Below are 20,900 nucleotides of genomic sequence, written 5' to 3' on the forward strand. Positions count from 1 at the left end.
GGGTTGCCCACTGTTCCATCTTGGGGAGTGCAAAGCCACAGTCTCTCAAGTCTCTACAGTGGGTGGATTGCCCACTGTTCCATCCTGGGGAGTGCAAAGCCACAGTCTCTCAAGTCTCTACAGTGGGTGGGTTGCCCACGGTTCCATTCTGGGGAGTGCAAAGCCACAGTCTCTCAAGTCTCTCCAGTGGGTGGGTTGCCCACTGCTTCATCCTGGGGAGTGCAAAGCCACAGTCTCACAAGTCTCTACAGTGGGTGGGTTGCCCACTGCTTCATCCTGGGGAGTGCAAAGCCACAGTCTCTCAAGTCTCTACAGTGGGTGGGTTGCCCACTGCTTCATCCTGGGGAGTGCAAAGCCACGGTCTCTCAGGTGGATGCCTTTCTCCACTGGTTCTGGAGGGGGCCTTGTGCCCAGAGTGCTTCTTCCTGCCAAGGACAGAGGTAGTGGATGTATCTCTCCACTGGTTCTGGAGGGGGCCTTGTGCCCAGAGTGCTTCATCCTGCTTGTGACAGACTCAGTAGCTTCAGTGCCCTTGGCGCTCATGGGCCAGTGGTGCTTGTTGCGGCGGTGTCCTTGGCAGTGGTGCTTGTGGCCGCGGTGCCCTGTTCAGCGGTGCTTGTTGCGGCGGTGTCCTTGGCAGTGCTTGTGGCGGCGGTGCCCTGTTCAGCGGTGCTTGTTGCGGCAGGGTCCTTGGCAGTGACTCAGCTGCTGGCGGTCCTGTCTGGCCCAGCAGGGCTGGTGCTGGCTGTCCTTCATGGCCCAGCAGTGCTGGTGCTGGCGGTCCTTCATGGCCCAGCGGGACTGGTGCTGGCGGTTCTGTCTGGCCCAGCGGGGCTGGTGCTGGAGGTCCTTCATGGCCCAGCGGGGCTGGTGCTGGTGGTCCTATCTGGCCCAGCGGGACTGGTGCTGGCAGTCCTGTCTGGCCCAGCGGGACTGGTGCTGGCGGTCCTGTCTGGCCCAGCGGGGCTGGTGCTGGCAGTCCTGTCCTGGGCAGCGGGGCTGATGATGGTGGTCCTGTCCTGGGCAGCTGGGCTGGTGCTGGCAGTGGCCTCCTGGGCAGCTGGGCTGGTGCTGGCGGTGGCCTCCTGGGCAGCAGGGCTGGTGCTGGCGGTGGCCTCCTGGGCAGCTGGGCTGGTGCTGGCGGTGGCCTCCTGGGCAGCAGGGCTGGTGCTGGCGGTGGTCTACTGGGCAGCGGGGAGGATGGCGGTGGCCTCCTGGGCGGCGGGGATGATGGCGGTGGCCTCCTGGGAAGCAGGGATGATGGCGGTGGCCTCCTGGGCAGCGGGGATAATGGCGGTCTTCTCTGCCGTGCTGCTCTTCCCAGACTTGCTGACTTACTTGTGGCCCTTCCCCACCTTGGAAGGTGTCGCAGCTGACTCCACACTCCCACCTGGACCCCTGGGAGCGGCTTTGGTGGCTGGAGTCATCCCCCTCTCCCGCCGGGCACTGGCCAACTTTTGATGCTTGACAGGTGGGGGACTGTCCGTGCTGTGGCTCCGTGCCACACTGGCTGCCCTGGTGGCCGGTGCACTCCAGATTCCGGTGACTACAGGCACCACCGGTCCCGGAGAGGTTGTGGCTGAGGTGCTAGGTTGGGACCTGGAGAGTTGGGCCCTAGGAGACTGATGGGGTGGGGGAGGTGAGGGAAAGAGGTCAAGGTTGGACAGGAAAAGTTTCTTGGGAACACTGGGACGGGTAGCTTGAGGGGGTTTGGGAGTGGAGGAAGAGTTTGTGGTTGTAGGAGGTGTTCGTTTGGTGACTTTGGTTGAAGGTGCATGCGCTGTAGGCTGTTGTGAGGTGGATGGCTGTTGGGTGGGTGTGTGCCTGCGTTTGTGTATCTTGGGAGGTGGCATCACAGACACACTGGGAGAGGACACAGGGGACGTGTGAATGGCAGTGGTGGTGGTGACTGCACATGAGCGGGGTGTGGTGGTGTGTGTGCTGGTGATGGAAGTAGTGGCTGTAGATGTAGTGCATGCAGGTGTGAGTGTAGACGAGACTAGGAGGGAGGAGGGAGACGAGAAGGAGGGGGACACAGTGGAGGCAGTAGATAATGGTGTGTCTGCATGTGTGTGATGCTTGCGTGAGTGCCTGTGGGATGTGTGGTGCTTATGTTTGCCAGAGCTTCCCTTGTGTGTTGAGGTGTGTGCATGCTGGTCTGAAGGTGTGCTTGGGATAGGTTGAGGTAGAGGGGATTGGGTCTGGGTGGAGGAAGTTGGAGGGGGGAAGCTAGAGACATGGGCAATGGCTGCCATCAGTGCTGAGGCCATTGTCTGAAAAGCTTGCTGAAGGGCTGCCTGACCAGAATGAATGCCCTCCAGGAATGCATTTGTTTGTTGCAGCTGCCTTTCTACACCCTGGATGGCATTCAAAATGGTAGACTGCTCAACAGTGAGGGACCTGAGTAGGTCAATGGCCTCCTCACTGAGGGCAGCAGGGGTGACTGGGGCAGGGGCTGAGGTGCCTGGGGCGAAGGTGATGCCCACCCTCCTGGGTGAGCAGACACGGGGCAAAGGCTGAGGGGCTGCTGGGAGGGCGGTGCTGGAAGAGGGGGTGTCGGCTGTACTTGTAGATGCGGGGCACAGATGTTGCCACCACCCCAAGGGAGCTCCCATCAGAGGACGAGTCCGTATGACTGGTCTCAGCTCTTGTCCCCGCCATGGAGCTCCCCTCGCCCTCTGTCCCACTGGTTAACTCCGAGTCCGTAGTGTCGCCCTCCAGGGCCATGTGGGATGCAGCTCCCTCCTGCTCCGGTGCCACTGCTCCTCCGCCTGATGATGTTAATGCACACAAGAACAGGGAGACCACAAAAAGTGGGGGGACGACAGAAGAAAGACATGTTGAGTGCATGCAGTACCGCTACCGTTGGACGACACGACAGACACAGAAGCCCCCTGCACTACGCCGCGCACTTGGGCTCCACTGTTCAATCCCTGGGACATGGCCTACAAGGCTATGGCCGACATCTGCACACGTGGATGACACAGGAGCCTGACTAGGTGTACTTGGCAGTGTACACAGGTGGGGTGGGGTGCCACAGGGTCTGCCAGAACAAGGGGACCTAACTAGCACACTCGCCCTGGCCTAGGGAAACCCACAGCCCACCACCCCCACCCAGACACCTCCACTGCGCGCAAAATCAGCAGAATGAGAGTGTACTCACCCCCTTGTGCCTGCTGTGATGACCTCAAGCGTCCATCCAACTCCGGGTACGCCACCGCCAGGATCCTGAACATCAGGGGGTCATGGTGCGATGGGCACCCCTCCCATGTTGGGAGGCCATCCCCAGCTGGGCCTCCGCCGTCTTCTTGCTCCAGCGGCGAATGTCCTCCCATCTCTTACAGCAGTGGGTGCTCCGTCTGTGGTAGAACCCCAGGGTCTGGGCGTCCTTGGCGATGGCACACCAAATATCCTTTTTCTGGTGGGCGCTGACCTACATGAATTGTACATGGGGAAAAGAAAAGTTATTACCAACTGCGCCGTCACAGTCATTGGCCCCCATCCCTACCCTTGCCATGTGGCACATGCACTCACCGTCGTTTCATGCACGCCTTAATCTCCCCCCCATCTTTCATCTACCCCACTCCACACAGGCATTGCCCATATAGCATGGTAACAGTGTACTTACCTGTTTGTCTGGAGGACCATAGAGTAGCGTGTACTGGGGGAGGACCCCATCCAAGAGTTTCTCCAACTCCTCTGATGTGAAGGCAGGGGCCCTTTCCCCAGACGCACGAGCCATTGTCTCTTCCAGACCGAGGTCACAGCAGCACTTGCAGTGTAGGTCCTATCCTGTCGAAGATCAGGTATCGAGTGATTGAACAGATAGAAAATGGTGGTCACGTCCACTGCGGTGCGTACCGTCACCACCGGCGTACATCGTCATTGGCTCCTGGGACCCATAGGGTCCAATGTTAGCCAATGCAGAATTGTGCCGCGGTCTTCGACCGCATACTGCGATGGTGTACAACGCCAGCGCAGTTATCTCACATCCCATTGTCCCACTTTACAGGTCAGGCAGCTGCCATTTCAGGGGCCTACATGGCTTAATTTTTAACTGCGTCACACATACCTAAACCTTGCCTCAACACTAATACAGGCCAAATTTCTGATTATGATTCGTGTTCTGTGTAAGCTGTGGGTACATACCTCTGAGTTGGTTGAATCTCTGCTTGCTGTTGTCCTTCATAGGCACTGTCCGCTGAGACATATGAGGAGATGGCGGCATCCTCCAGTGTACAGACCGCTGGTGGACCTGTCGACAATGGAGGAAAGACATGTGATCATCATCCTACAGGCTTGATCGTGACACAATCCTGGAACTGTGTGCCCAGCTGGAGCCAGACCTGATGTCAGCTATCCGCCATCCCTCAGGAATCCCCCCTCAAGTGCAGGTGCTGTTGGTACTCCATTTCCTTGCAAGTGGGTCATTTCAAACAACAGAGGCCATAGCATCAGAGATGTCCCTGCCTATGTTTTCCAACGTGTTGTCCAGAGTGTTGTCTGCCCTGCTGAAATACATGCGGAGCTACATCGTTTTCCCTCAGGTGCAGGATTTGCCTACGGTGAAAGGTGACTTCTATGCGTTGGGACATATCCCCAACATCATAGGTGCCATTGATGGGACACATGTGGCTTTGGTACCCCCCCCGCAGGAGTGAACATGTGTACAGAAACCAGAAGAGTTATCATTCCATGAATGTGCAGATTGTGTGTTTGGCAGACCAGTACATCTCCCATGTGAATGCCAAATTCCCTGGCTCAGTGCATGACGCTTACATCCTACGGAATAGCAGCATCCCTTATGTGATGGGGCAACTCCAGAGGCACCGTGTGTGGCTATTAGGTGAGCACCTGGAAGAAAGTCAGTGGGAATGGTTGTCTGGGTCTGGGGATATCCCTACAGGTTAGTGTGTGTCTAACAGTTGTCCCTCGCCATTTGCAGGTGACTCTGGTTACCCCAACCTGTCATGGCTACTGACCCCAGTGAGGAATCCCAGGACAAGGGCAGAGGAACGCTACAATGAGGCCCATGGGCAAACTCTGCGGATTATAGAGCGGACCTTCGGCCTCCTGAAGGCCAGGTTCAGGTGCCTCCATATGACAGGTCGATCCCTATTCTACTCACCAAAGAAGGTGTGCCAGATCATCGTGGCCTGCTGTATGCTTCACAACTTAGCTTTGCGACGACAGGTGCCTTTTCTGCAGGAGGATGGTCCAGATGGCGGTGTTGTTGCAGCTGTGGAGCCTGTGGACAGTGAAGACGAGGAAGCAGAAGAAGAGGACATCGACAACAGGAACTCGGTGATCCTGCAATATTTCCAGTGAGACACAGGTAAGAATACAAACCTGCTTACTACATTTACTTTAACACTACTACCTCTCAACTGTCTGTCGTTTTCACCCAGTGTATGGTCACTGAGTTGTCACTTTCCCTTACGATTTCACAGATGTGGGTCCCACTGTGTGACATCTTCTTTGTTTCCTCATGGACTAGAGCTGTGTGACATAGGTATGTTGACATTACATTTGAAAGAGCATTTTGACACTGTAATTGCTAATACACTATTTCGAAATCACAGAGTGACTCCAGATTGTTTTGTGTTTCAAGGGTGTTTAGTTAAGTGCTCAATATTGGAGGGGGTTGTAAAATGGTGAGGGGTGATGGTGGAGGAATGTCCATGGCAGAGTCCAGTCTATTAGTCTCACAGGTGCATTGCCCAAATGGGCATAGGAAGTGGAGCTGGGGCAGTTTGAGGATGGACAGGGTGACAAAGTGGGACAGAAGGATGACATTCAGGGTGGTCTCATTTCTTGGCGGGAGTCTTGGCATCATTCTCTGTCTTTTTCCTGGATCTCAGGGACCGTTTGCGGGGTGGTTCACCCTCTGCAGTGGGTGGGGTGTTGATGTGGTTGTCCTGTGGCGGTGTCTCTTGTCCACTAGCGCCGGCGGAGGTGGTGGGCGGTTCATGGTCCAGGCTAGTGTCAGGGGCCCCTTGTAGTGCCACAGTGTCCCTCCTGGTGGTGAGGACTTCCTTCAGCACCCCTACGATGGTGCCCAGGGTGGAATTGATGGATCTGAGTTCCTCCCTGAAGCCCAAATACTGTTCCTCCTACAGGCGGTGGGTCTCCTGAAACTTGGCCAATACCATTGCCATCGTTTTCTGGGAATGGTGGTAGGCTCCCATGATGTTGGGAAGGGCCTCGTGGAGAGTGGGTTCCCTTGGCCTATCCTCCCTCTGTCGCACAGCAGCCCTCCCAGTACCCCTGTGTTCCTGGGCCTCCATCCCCTGGACCGTGTGCCCACTGCCCCCAGGTCCCTGTTGTTGTTGGGGTGGTGGGTTAGCCTGGGTTCCCTGTAGTGGTGGACAAACTGCTGATTGACGTGTCCTGGGGACAGAGGTATGGGCCCGCTGGGTGGCTGCTGTGCTGGTGTTTCCAGAGGGGGAAGCTCTGTGGTGGCCTGTAACTGTGTCAGGGGAACCGACTGTCCAGAGGTCCCAGATGGGCCGGGCTGGTCATCTAGATCCAGTTGGACAGAGCTGCTGTCATCACTGTGGTCCTCTTCTGTTGGTGGTGTGGACATGTGCGGACCCTCCTGTCTGGTGACTTTGGGTAGGGGTCCTGCAGGGGTATAAAAGGATGTTTATTACATCTGTGTGTGGCATGGTGTGCAATGGGTGGGTGACCGTGTACCCCAGTGCTTGCATTCCTGTGTGGGGCCTTGTGTGATGGTGGTTTAGGGGGGTGTATGGGTATGTGCAGTGGCCATGCATTGGTGATGGGTGTCCATACTTTGTTGTTGCATGCAGGGTTTGGGTTTGGGATGTGTGGTTTGTGATATTAGGACATTTGTGAGGAGTTGGAGTGATGGGGGTGAGGGTGGGGGTATGTGATAGCATGCAAGTAGGGTGGGGGATGTAATAGTTGAGTTTTGACTTACCAGAGTACATTCCTCCATCTACTCCTGCGAGGCCCTCAGGATGCAGATTCGCCAAGACCTGCTCCTCCCATGTTGTTAGTTGTGGGGGAGGAGGTGGGGGTCCTCCGCCAGTCCGCTGAACCGCAAGGTGGTGTCTTGAGACCACTGAACGCACCTTCCCCCGTAGGTCGTTCCACCTCTTCCTGATGTCATCTCTATTTCTTGGGTGCTATCCCACTGCGTTGACCTTGTCCACTATTCTTCGCCATAGCTCCATCTTCCTAGCCATGGAGGTGTGCTGCACCTGTGATCCGAATAGCTGTGGCTCTACCAGGATGATTTTCTCCACCATGACCCTGAGCCCTTCCTCAGAGAACCTGGGGTGTCTTTGCCGTGCCATGGGGTGGTGTGGGTGATGTGTGGGGTGGTGTGTGTAGTGATAAGTGGGGTGATATATAGTGGTGTGTTGTGTGAGGTGCGTGGAAGTTATGTGGGTGATGGTATTGTGTGCCTGTGGATGCTTGGTAGTTGTTTGTAGCGTCTCTCTCTGGCCTTCTCTCAGTAATTTTGTCATAGGGGTTTGTGGATGATGTGGGTGTGAGTTTTATATTGTAATGGGTGTGTGGGAGTGGTGTGTGTATGTGTATAAGGTGTGTGTATTTCGAATTGTCCAATGTGGCTGTGTTTTGTATATGTGTGTGTATTTTGAGCTCGGCAGTGTGTACCGCCAATGGAATACCGCGGTTGAAAGACTGCCGCGTAGATTCGTGTGTCGTGATAGTGTGGGCGTATTTCTGTTGGCGTGATGGTGGAGGTTTTGTTTTCACCAGTTTATCACTGACCTTTGGTGTGGCGGACTTCTGTGGGTGTCTGAATTTTGGCGGATTCCGAGCAGTGGGTCATAATGACCGTGGCGGAATTCCGCTGCCGCGGCGGTGTGTTGGCGGTCTTCTGCACAGCAGTAAGCAGCTTTTACCGCCAATGTTGCAATGAGGCCCTTATCTGCTAACTTCAGCAGCTTTACTGCTCCTCCACAACTCAACAATTCAATCTCTCGCTTGGCTACCAGTGGCGAGTAGAGACCACTCTAAACTCAAGTGTGTGTTATGTTGCTAATTTAATGGACATGACCCCAGTTCCTGACACAAATTATAGCTGTGCCTTCCTAAAAGTAAATAAATCTCAGTTAAAACTCTACAAGCAGATTTACTAATTTTGCATGCAGTGCAGCAGACAATTGAGCTGTATTGCTCAAGGGAGATAACACAGAGCAGAGCCATATGTATTAAGATTGGCCTGCTGCTGCTGTCCTCTCCTGCAGTGGTGCTGTAATTGGAAGGCTTACAATGATCGCAAATTCATGTCATGGTGCAAAAGTAATTGTTTGTTGTCTAGCATAGGATTTGTTCTGGAAACATGCCCTTCCAGTACAAAGTCCTATGCCTAGACACAGCTGAGAAGTATCCAACACCCTGGATGTGGGCTGTGCACTTCAACACATATGCAATTTGAGGTGTTTATGAAAACGTGGAATTGTTTCCCCTTGTTAACGCCTGCTTCATGAAGAACCAGTTTTAATGCAAAGCCCAGACTTCCAGTCTTAGTAAAGCAGAATTTGTGTCAAAACCTACCTGTGTTTGCACTGATCCATTCAAATACGGCCCCAGTAATGCCGCTTTACACTATGCAACACAAACAGTACAAAGTACTTTTTGCACTGAGAAAAGGGCAACTTTCTAGCACAAATACCTTGCAGTGGAAAATAAATACCAGTGTGATGTTTTGCACAGCTTTGCATCACTTTTCAGCAGCGCAAAGCAATAGTAAACATGGGCCTTCTTCTAAAAGATTAACAGTATTCTAGATTTTTCTTTTGTGAATACTCCTGTTTTTTATTGCCCACCTACGTTTGGAACTGGGGGGGTGCTGTGCTGGTGAGAAGGATATAGAACCTAGCTCTATTCCATTGACTATGGTCTAAGCTTGCCACTGCTTTCGGATCTGTTAAATCAATGTTATGTCAGTGTCAGGAGCAGGGGCGGCTCCTCCATTACAGCGGAGAAGCATCACCCTGCCAACCAAAATGCTCCCAAAAGCCCCACAGATGAAAAATAAAATGTTAATAAAGTTGATATATTATTCTTTTATTTTTGTCCACCGTCCCAAACCAAGTGTCAGGCCAGTGTATGGCCTGCCGAGTGGCAGACGCAGGGATTATGGTGGGCTGCCTGAGCACTTACTTCAGTTCAAATTGCACATCTCCCTTGCAATAGACAGCCAGACATGCACACTTTGAATCATCTCAGCAGGGTTAGAGCATGCACAGCCTCCAGTGCCCTCAGGAGCACTGAGAGAGGCTGCTCACTCCAATCCTAGTGCTTCTCTCATGCTGGTTAACAACATGAGAGCAGTGCCAGGATTGGTTAAGGGAGATGGCTAGGTCCTGTGCTGAACACTGGACCGCAGTGAGAAGGAGAACGTGCAGTGAGGTGGACGTGTCATGCATATAAGGTAAGTGAATTTTTATTGTTTTACCTGAGGTGTGCAGTGCAATAGTGCATGCAACTGACCACTAGCCATTTTCCCACCCCACCACTCTCTGTAGATGCCAGCCGCCACTGGCCAAGAGGCCATACTTGTAATAATTTCACCTAAGAGAAACTCATACAGAATAACAGAAAACTAAGGGGCATGTTTATGAAAGGTTTGTGTACTGCTTGCACCATGCAGAGTGGTACATGCATGACATAAACCTTATGTCAAATTTTTAAGCCACGCAAAGGCACTTTGCGTTGCTTGGAGTGGCTCAAAAAATATGGAGTGAGGCAATGCAGCGCAAATCACAGTGTTGCCTTACTCTGCCTATGGAAGCCACTCCATGAGAATTGCATGGGTGTTCCCATGCAACTCCCATGGATTTTGATGCATTTCTAGATTTAGGAGAATTTGTAACCTGGGAATGTGCCAAAGCCTTATGCCCCCCAGGATGAGGTGTATCAAGGAGAAATATCTTCATTTCTCCTTTTTTCACCCTCTTTAAAGGTGTGCTGCATTCTGCAGCACACCTAGAAAGAGAAATATGCCTCCCAGGATTGATTTCTTGCAGGAATGTACCTCTTCCTGCACAAAAACAATCCTGCATGCAACGCAGGCAGCCCATTGTGCACCAGTGCAGGAGGAAGGACAGGAATGGGCCATATGCCTTAAATAAGGTGCATTCCTGAACCTTCCCAGTGACGCAGTGCAGCGCAACTAGGTGACTTGCTGCACCGCACTGTGCCCCTTTCCCATAAATATGGAACTTAGGGCCAGATGTAGCAAAGGGTTTTTCCCATTCTGTGTCAAAGGGAAAATGTGTTTGTACAAATGGCCCTTAGTGTGAAAATACCGGCAAAATAATTTGAAATACATATATTATAATAATGTATACAGGTTATCAATGCAGCAGTATGTTAAAAAGTGTTGTTTCCTTCTAAATAATTTAAAGATGCCGTCAATTATACACTAATAAGTATTTACCCTTTTGTGTACAACAAATAAAATCTAAAAATGCAAACGTTATGCAATGTCCGCTAGTCTTCATCCCTTCTAGTCTTTGAATGTAGCAAACACCTTTGTACAGTGGTTCCCTCCCTGTAGTCCGGGGACACCTGGGGGTCCGCAAGTCCTCCTCGGGGGTCAGTGATTACATAGAAAATTAAATAATTTTAAAAGATTAATAATTGTATATAAATAAAGTGGCTAAATTTACAACTGAAACTTTTAAAACCTACTATTTAATGTCAAGGAATTTGAATTTGGAAGCTAAACATTAAATTAGTATCCTCAGATTGATTAATGGGAGCAGTGCTTCAAACAGACTATAGTACGGTATCAATTGAATTTTAAAAAGCTCCAATCTTCCTATTAAAATTATTTGTTATATTGTTTTTTTCATTTGTTTGCAAATTAAATAAAATGTATTATCATGTGTATATGTGTTTAACGGAATGTTTTAATCTGTATTTTTTGTATACTGATTGTGGTCAACAGAACAACACCAAGAAACCCCTCTGGTTCTCTGACACCCTCAAAGAATCAAAGAAAACTTGTCGCGCACTTGAGAAAGCCTGGCGCAAGGACCACACCGCTGACAACATGACCGCCCTCAAGAACGCTACCCGCGAACACCACCACCTGATCCGCGCTGCCAAAAGGAATTTTTTCACCGACAGACTGGACAAAAACAGCCACAACAGCAGAGAACTCTTCAGCATCATCAAGGAGTTCTCCAATCCCAGCGCCAACGCCGTCACGCCCTCACAGGATCTATTCGAATCCCTCGCCACTTTCTTCCATCGCAAGATCAGCGACCTCCACGACAGCTTCGGACACCAGACCCAACCAAACACCACAGAACCCACATCCCCGACCATCACCCTCAACAACTGGACCCACATCAGCACGGAAGAAACCAAATCCATCATGAACTCTATCCACTCCGGCGCCCCTTCGGACCCCTGCCCGCACTTCATCTTTAACAAAGCCGACGACATCATTGCCCCGCACCTCCAGACCATCATCAACTCTTCTTTTTCTTCTGCTACCTTCCCCGAATGCTGGAAAACACGCCGAAGTCAACGCCCTACTAAAGAAACCTACGGCTGACCCGAGCGACCTGAAAAACTTCCGCCCCATCTCCCTTCTGCCTTTCCCAGCCAAAGTAATAGAGAAGACCGTCAACAAACAGCTGACCACCTTCCTGGAAGACAACAACCTGCTCGACCCCTCACAGACCGGATTCCGAACCAACCACAGCACTGAAACCGCCCTCATCTCAGTCACAGACGACATCAGAACCCTGATGGACAACGGTGAAACAGTCGCCCTCATTCTTCTCGACCTCTCGGGTGCCTTTGACACCGTCTGTCACCGCACCCTAATCACCCGCCTCTGCTCCACCGGGATCCAAGACCAGGCCCTGGACTGGATCGCCTCCTTCCTCGCAAACCGCTCCCAAAGAGTCTACCTCCCTCCGTTTCGCTCAGAACCCACTGAGATCATCTGCGGCGTACCTCAAGGCTCATCACTCAGCCCGACACTCTTCAATGTCTACATGAGCCCCCTCGCCAACATCGTACGCAAGCACGACATCATCACCACCTCCTACGCCGACGACACCCAACTTATACTCTCCCTCACCAAGGACCCCGCCAGCGCCAAGACCAACCTACAAGAGGGTATGAAGGACGTCGCAGATTGGATGAGGCTCAGCCGCCTAAAGCTGAACTCTGAAAAAACTGAAGTCCTCATCCTCGGCAACACCCCGTCCGCCTGGGACGACTCCTGGTGGCCCACGGCCCTCGGCACCGCACCGACCCCCGCAGACCACGCCCGCAACCTCGGCTTCATCTTGGACCCTCTTCTCACCATGACCAAGCAAGTCAACGCCGTGTCCTCCGCCTGCTTCCTCACCCTCTGCATGCTCCGCAAGATCTTCCGCTGGATCCCCACCGACACCAGAAAAACCGTGACCCACGCCCTCGTCACGAGCCGCCTGGACTACGGCAACACCCTCTACGCCGGGACCACAGCCAAACTCCAAAATCGCCTACAACGCATTCAAAACGCCTCGGCCCGCCTCATCCTCGACGTACCCCGCAGCAGCCACATCTCTGCACACCTGAGACACCTGCATTGGCTCCCAGTCAGCAAAAGGATCACCTTCCGACTTCTCACCCACGCACACAAAGCCCTCCACGACAAGGGACCGGAATACCTCAACAGACGCCTCAACTTCTATGTCCCCACCGCCCCCTCCGCTCCTCTGGCCTCGCACTCGCCGCCGTCCCTCGCATCCGACGCTCCACGGCGGGTGGGAGATCTTTCTCCTTCCTGGCGGCCAAGACCTGGAACTCCCTCCCCACCAGCCTCAGGACCACCCAGGACCACTCCGCTTTCCGGAGACTCCTAAAGACCTGGCTGTTCGAGCAGCGATAACCACCCCCTTTGTCCCTAGCGCCTTGAGACCCGCACGGGTGAGTAGCGCGCTTTATAAATGCTAATGATTTGATTTGGTTCAAGTCACAATATTTAGGTCTGGGTCCCTAGCTTCCAGTAATGACTCAATGTGGGATCCCCAGATTACGATAGTAAGTCAGAGGGGGTGCCCAGGTTCTAGTAATGATAAAGTGGAGGTCCATAGAATTCAAAGGGTTGGAAACCACTGCCTTAACACATTAAGAATCACTATCCTCTGCAATAAAGCAAAGTCGCTGCTAGCGATCTGTATCACAGGAAGAGATTTTCAGGGGAGTTGTTTCCATTTCCTCTATCTCGGAGGCAAATGTTATGATGGCAAATTAGCATTTTCTGTCCAATAACTGCAGTGAACGTTTCTGTTTCAAATGATAGACTTCTCCATTGTCCTAGAGCCCTTCATCATCTACGTTCTAGATGTCTGCCGGGGGCGGGAGGGATCAAGGCTCCTGTCGCAGGAAATGCCACCAAAAGAAGGCAGTATCTTCACCTTCACCCTTAGGCATTCGTCCGGTTTTATAGTCTTCTGATAACTTTGACCAGCACTGTCTTGGGATCAGCTATCCATCCAGGCCCCTTTGCCCCACAGGCAAGATCTGTAGGCAGATGGGCCACAGATGGCACCAGAGGTCTAGGATTAAGTGCGGTATGACACAAGCCTTACCACGGTGGCAAAACAGCAGTAGAACTGGTCACGAGTGACTTCTACCACCAGGTATTTCACAGCCAGATTAGATTGAATAATCTAGCTCTGCCTCCTACCACATCACCAGTCGTGGTGGTAATAACTTTTGCACAGCTGGTCCATAGATGAAAATTCCACACACAAAAAAGTTGTTCACATGAGCCATCCAGCAGACATTTATGAATCTTGGCTTTAATATATTCTTAAGCTGTTTATTTTAACGTCGATCTTTAAGCAAATTTCAAATTCCGTTTCATTTAATTTATATTCTATGTCTATGGAAAATTTGAGGAGGAAGCCAGGTGCATACCTATAAATATTGTAGCAGGTACGGACGATATCCTAGGGCACAGGTGTGTGAGAAGCTCACCGCTGTCTAATTATAGTTGTTTTTTTTCTTCAAAACAGGGGGAGTGGGGCCTGTTTTCTTTCCTTGCTCTACAAGAAGCCATATCCTAGTCACGTTAATTTCCAATTGCTGCAAAGGAAAATAAAAGCAATAAAATGCACGTGTGTCGACAAAGGGTGCTTGCTTGTCGCACTGCTCTGGCACGCACACAGACTGTATGAATGAGACTCGAAGTTACAATTCATCTTGTTAAATGGTGTTTCAGGTTTAGGCTGTTCGGACACTGAAACGGCCTTGTTTGGTGGCAGAGATTTATTGTGAAATGGACGTCTCATGTCAGTTCAATTTCCTCTTTCCTCCTGCATTCATCTCTTTTCTCCAACACCAGAGCGGATTTTGACACCATACATCATTCCGTACTGTACATGCACGACCGAACAAGCTCCACATCACCGAGAAATGTGAAGGTAGCATGATGCAAAGTGACATTAGAACCGCGGACAAGCACACTGTCTTCAGGGGATGAATGCTGCTTATATTAGCAGACGGCGCAAAGGAGAATCAACATCCATACATTATAGACGCTTACACTCGGGAACGTGGTCAGCTGTGCTCTGTACGGTGTTAGCATTACGATGACGCATGTTCTCATATGCCCGATATAGTACTGCGCACGCTCATAAATCGTTACTTCTGACTGAGTAGATTGTGCCCCTGACACAATACTGTGGAGATGTTCATTTTTTTTTTTTTTTTATTAGCACTGGAAAAGTAAGGATTTTCAATATTAACATGTTATGTGACCCCGAAAACTTCTCCAAGTATAGCTTCCCTGCGAAAAACAAAACCACCACTATTCCATGCCAGATAGTCCCGGGACGATTATTAGGACGAGTGAACCTCTCGCTTACACTTGAAGCATTTACTCATCAGAGGTGCCGGTGCAGACCGAAGCTGATACCCACTTTACCATTCATGTGGGTGGCTTATGTTTAGGAAGACGTTACGTAGCGCACACTGTCGCCATGAACGTCAATTCACCAAAATGCCAGGGGTAACGAAAGTGACGTCACGCCCATTTTGACCTTCAGTTCTACTCACACACACTTGCTTACACATACACACTTTCACACTTACACACACACACTCTCATCTAAACACACTCACCCTCAAGCAGTCACACAACATACATTGGAATTTTTTTTTTTGGTGCTTACCTCAGCTGTGAGGGAGTGTCTAATCCAGCTAATTGTACTCTATTGTTTACTATACTAATAGTGAATAATTAAACATTGTTCACTATCAGTGTAATGTAATTAAAAATGAGAGAAAAAGAAGAGAAAGGAGCCCCAACCAATGTCCATAACGACGTGCTGCCACTGTGTTTCTGGCACTGCTTTTGCCATCTCTGAAACCAGGGGTGTCAAAAACAGTGCCAGGGGTCGCAAGGGGCAAGACATGGGTCGCAGGTGCGACCCTGGGGGACCCCTAAATGTCGGCCATGACTGTCACTGGAATGAAAACCTAATTTAAAAAGTACATTGTTGAATAAATAAAAGTCAATCCATTGTGCGTGAAAACGACAGACCAACTACACCTCAAACATTCTCGTATATTAAAATTCTGTTCTCTTACTTGACTGAAAAAATATGCCAAATAAAAAATATTTAAAAAACATACCATGTATACACACATATTATGTGTCGAAATAAATATCATTATATTATTATTATTATATATATAGTTATCATTACCCCCAAACGGTAGAATGTTCGCACACTACAAACATGGAGATGACCAAATATTTAAATACATTATTGCAATAGACATACTTTCTTTAATGGCAATACGGGTGCCTGAGGCTTCATTTTATGGAAATCAGAATGTCTATGAGTATTCTGATTAGAGATGGCGCTTGGAAGTGTGAAATGCAGGTTTCCTTGATTTTTGAGCAGCTCTAATGAGTTCGCTCTTTATAGTGTCCCATTAATGTAATTGTATTTCTAGATTTAAGGACATCTTTATGAAGCCCCTTTTCGCAGTTACAGTACAATCATATGAAAAATTCTTAAAATGGCTTCCTTTGATTCATATTTAATTATGGAAATTATACAGCTTGTCACAGGGTGTCACAGGGTGTCTACATTGTTAAAACTCATCTTCCGCGCGTTAATCTCCGGAAAGATATTCTTTTCTACCTGGGATGGCTTGATTTACATAGTTCACTAATTGCCGACTTCATACCAAGCATTGTACCTACCAGCTATCCTTCAGCTCACCAGTAGTGGTTCCAAACCGAAGCTATTCCAAGACTGGAAGATTGTATCCTTGGGGTCCTGTGCATTTTCTGGTCGCATATGTGAATTAACTAATTTATTTATCTATTTAAATTGTATATAGTACAGACATAACCACAGGAGTAACAGGGAGCTATACTTCAAGCAGTGAACACAAGTGGTTTTAGAACAAATAAACTACTACCATAGATAACACAAGGATGGATGTTGTGCCTTGCCCCTGTGAACGAGCGAATCATACGTAAAAGCACAAGAACAAGTGCCTTTTAAGCGCCATGTGAAAACGCCACCATGTGAGCGCCATGTTTAGAGTTTGGCAGATGCAGGACTTATGCCAGGAAGTAATTAATGTCCTGTTCGCCCTATTTGCAGAGTATAGGAGCTCTACGCATTCTAAACAGGACAGATGGGAAATCAATCTTTTTTGGTGGATGTCCAGTATCCGCAAAGTCTAAATAAAGCCCTAAATTTAGGATTAAGTGGAATTTCGCTCAGTTTATTCCATATCGTGGGAATGAATCAAGAGAATGCATCGCAGACTTATTCCCTCGTCCTTTCAGTCCAGTGACAACTAAGCAATATCAAAGGTAAGAATACCGTTGCTAACCACGGCTCTTGGGCCCAGATTTCCGATATGTTTGTGTTGGCGTTTTTGTGATGCAAAAATTTGTATTACTTAATGTTAACACATATGCATAGCCAAACAGCTTTGTGCCGCGAAAAACCGAATAGTGGCTAATTCCTGCACAGTGGACATGTCTGGGGCAGACTCGTGCAAACCTTTCTGGATATTGATCCAAAGCGAGATCAATTACAAAGACCTGTCCTGGCTCTGCTTCAAAATCTACATGAAGCAAAACCATGCACATGCGAGGGACAGTTAGGTTTTCTCAAAATATTTCTACTTGATACATGTGTGCTTTAAAAGCAAACATACATCTAACGTGGCTCGCCCTTCTGCTCTTAGAAAATTGTATCAGAGTGTGTCCCTCAGGTGCAAGTACTTTGTGGAACACCACTGGCTCACATGTGTGCAATGGGCCAAGAGTGTGGGTCACAATAAATCTCCTTCTTTTTGTTTTTGCGAGCAACACTTAGATGTATCGTTGGCAGCGCACTTCACATTGTTCATTCATTCATTCAACGTGGCACTGCTAATATTCACGCGATGCCGCGTTGCAGTACGGGGAGTACGTTTGGACCTGGATATTCAGTCTGAAATGAAAAATTAGCCTCTCATTCTCAAGCCTCATTGTGGCTGTAGTCGAGCCGTTAGGGCTTAGCGCAGAGAAGGTGGTTTGTGATTGAGTCAAAGTACAGCACAAGGCAATTAACCCAGTTATGAAAGCCTAGTCAGTGTTCCGATTGTTTGTGAAGACACAACAACTTAATAGTATTTCAGGTTGTGAACACATGAAGAATGAGCAGTTAAAAGGGCACACTTTACATAGAGGGAGTGTTTACACTTAGACCGATAATTATTGCATCTGATAAAAAACGGACATCAAGGTGTTCAGAATTTATGGATGCTATAATTATCAAATATTCTGGATTTTTTCAGGGTATACCATTTGAATGTTGGTGCTGATCGCACTAAAATATGCAAGGCCCAGTAAATATTAGCTTTTCTCCCTTGTTTGATCTGCCAAAATTTAACAAAGGCAGTTTTTTTTAATGCACCAGGTAATTATGGGATGTTTTACATTTCGCACCAGCTTGAAAGATCATTGTGAATTTCGGGACACGCATGAAAATGAAAACATAAAGGTAAGGACATTCAGGTTGAAGTAAAATGGTCAGATAGTTCACACAATGTTCACAAGCATATGCAACCCACAATCATTATTGGGTAATGAATTTCTGTATTATACATTTGTTGAATGCAACCCGCCAGTCAATCCCTGATACTTTGTATAATACTCATAAAATTGACTGTTCGTGATTCTAATGATAGGGAGCATCGAAAAACCAAGAGAAGCCAACACACTCTGGGGCAAACGATAACACAGTGATGGCTACCAAGTGCAAGTGAACAAAAAGGTGCTGAGTCCTAAACAATGTAACACCTAAGCAGGTCCACGTTCCACAACTTGGGGGCTAAATAAGCAAAAGACTGACCTCCGCCCCTTGATCTGTTTATCCTGGGTATAACTAGAAGGTCCTGTGAACTGGATCTGAGGGGCCTGCTAGGTTGGTAAGAATTGATCAATTGATGGTGAATTTTGGGTCCCTGCTTATGTTTGGCCCGATGAGCCAGACAGAGTAACTTAAACTGGATTCTGCTGACTAAAGGTAACCAATGGAGCATTCTAAGTGCTTCACTGGCAGAATGAAATTTCGGGATCCCCTTGAAAAGACTCTCCGGTGTCGTTGCTCATATAAACAAGATATACTTTTATTTCCAAGATCAAGTAATTCATCCAACCCTGGCAGGCTCTTCCACCAACTGCCTACCGACCGCTCCCAACGTTCTGGCCCCTTCATCACATCACTAGGCAACAGCTAGTTGCCACATTCTACTACAATACAACACATCTCCCCCTTTTCCCATAAACAAAATAACACATAGCCTAGATCTGTTCTTAAATGAACTACATTACAATGCACAATAAAACAAAATATACAATTTAACAGACTAATAACCTACAAATAAATAAACTAACCCTACTTAATTCTAATTATGTATCATCCTCTGCATGTATCCTCTAATATATACACCCCTTTATCTTTATTCAGTATGAGACTACTCATGTTACATAGTCATTCAAACGCACAGGTCTTCTCACCAATCTTCTTTTCCTACCTTCCTCTTTATTCACTTCTCCACACATACCACTATTCCTCATCACACACCATTTCCGCAACTCTGCTTCATTACACTTCGTTATCTTGCTTGCATTCCATCTTCTTCCATCCTGCAAGTCCAAGCTATAATCATTCACCTTCACCACATGCTTAGGTGTCGACCATTTGGACAAACCCTTTTTTGTTTTGTCCCACATCCTCGTCCTCACCCAATCACCGATCTCCAACTTTCCTCTCCTCCAACCTTTCTTATTCCTCTCATCGTACGCTTCCTGCTTTTCCCTCACTCGCCTCAACACTTCTTCCTCATCCACCTTACCTCTTCCTGCTTTGCCCATCCACCCAGGCACAGCTTTGGTACACAGCTTCCTACCATTTAACAAAATAAATGGAGTCTTCAATGTGAGGGAATGCGGGGTAGTGCGGTAGTTCCACAAAAGATTCTTTATTTCTTTCCTCCAGTTCAGACCATTTTGCACAGACAATTGTATATTCTCGCTCAGCACCCTATTGAATCTTTCTACCAATCCATTCTCCCTGGGATGTGCTACAGCTGTTCTAATGTGTCTTACCCCACACCTTTCCACGTAATCACCAAACTCACTAGATGTAAACTGTGGACCATTGTCCGTCACAACCACCTCTGGATAACCTTCTCTTCTCCACACCTCTTTGCAAAACTCTATTATCACACTTGACCTTACGTCCTTCACAACACTTACCTCAGGCCACTTGGAATGATAATCTACCATTACTACAACAAAAAAGCTTGCCCTCCGTCCCTAACAAAAAAGGACCACATATGTCCATCCCCACCTTCTGCCACGGTTTGTCCGGGAATGGAAATGGAACCTGGTGTCTTTTCCCCCACATGGGATTTATCACTGCATCCACATTCCACACAGTTCCTGACAAATCTCTCTACATCTCGGTCCATCCCCGGCCACCAAAAATCTTCCCTCACCTTCCTTTTCATTCCCAACATGCCACCGTGACCCTCATGCAATATTTCCAGTAATCTTCCTCTCAACTTGTGCAGAACAATCAATCTGTTACCACGTCTCAACAAGCCATAAAGATTAGACAATTCTGACCACACACACTTGAAGTTCGCTATCTGATTAGTATGACCTTCCAACTCGGACCAATGCATTCCCAAATTTTCCTTCAACGCTTGCAACTCCATATCCTCATCAATTGACTTTCGCCACAGTTCCTCATTAATCGCTCCAGACCCTACATCTTGGATGCTTGCAATCAACCATTCTTCTTCATTTTCATCCACATGACTCTCAATTGGTAACCTGGATAAGCAATCCGCGTTCACGTTCTTCAACCCCGGCACATAACACATTGTAAAATCATATTCTTGTAGACTGTATACCCATCTCGCTATTCTGGAAGATGCTCGACATGCACCTTTCGTTGTAAACACGTCAATCAACGGTTTATGGTCTGTCCTCAGTTCAAATTTCCTTCCCCAAACATAGTTCCTAAAGTACCTAACACCCCACCAACAGGCAAGGGCTTCTTTTTCAATAGCAGAGTATGTCACTTCGGCTCCCTTCAATGTCCTTGAAGCAAATGCTACTACACGTTCTTTTCCTTTGTGTGACTGTATCAGCACTGCTCCCAGACCATGCATACTCGCATCAGTAGATACAATAGTATGATCACCTGTTACAAAAGATTTCAGTTCTACTGCATTGATGATACACTGCTTTAAAGCAGAATACGCTTGTTGACACTCCTTAGACCATTCAAATTTTATATTTTTTTCATCATAGAATGCAATGGTTGAGCAACATCTGCAAAATTTTTCAC

This window comes from Pleurodeles waltl, chromosome 10 (genome assembly GCF_031143425.1).
Source record: "Pleurodeles waltl isolate 20211129_DDA chromosome 10, aPleWal1.hap1.20221129, whole genome shotgun sequence".
Taxonomy (NCBI): Eukaryota; Metazoa; Chordata; class Amphibia; order Caudata; family Salamandridae; genus Pleurodeles; species Pleurodeles waltl.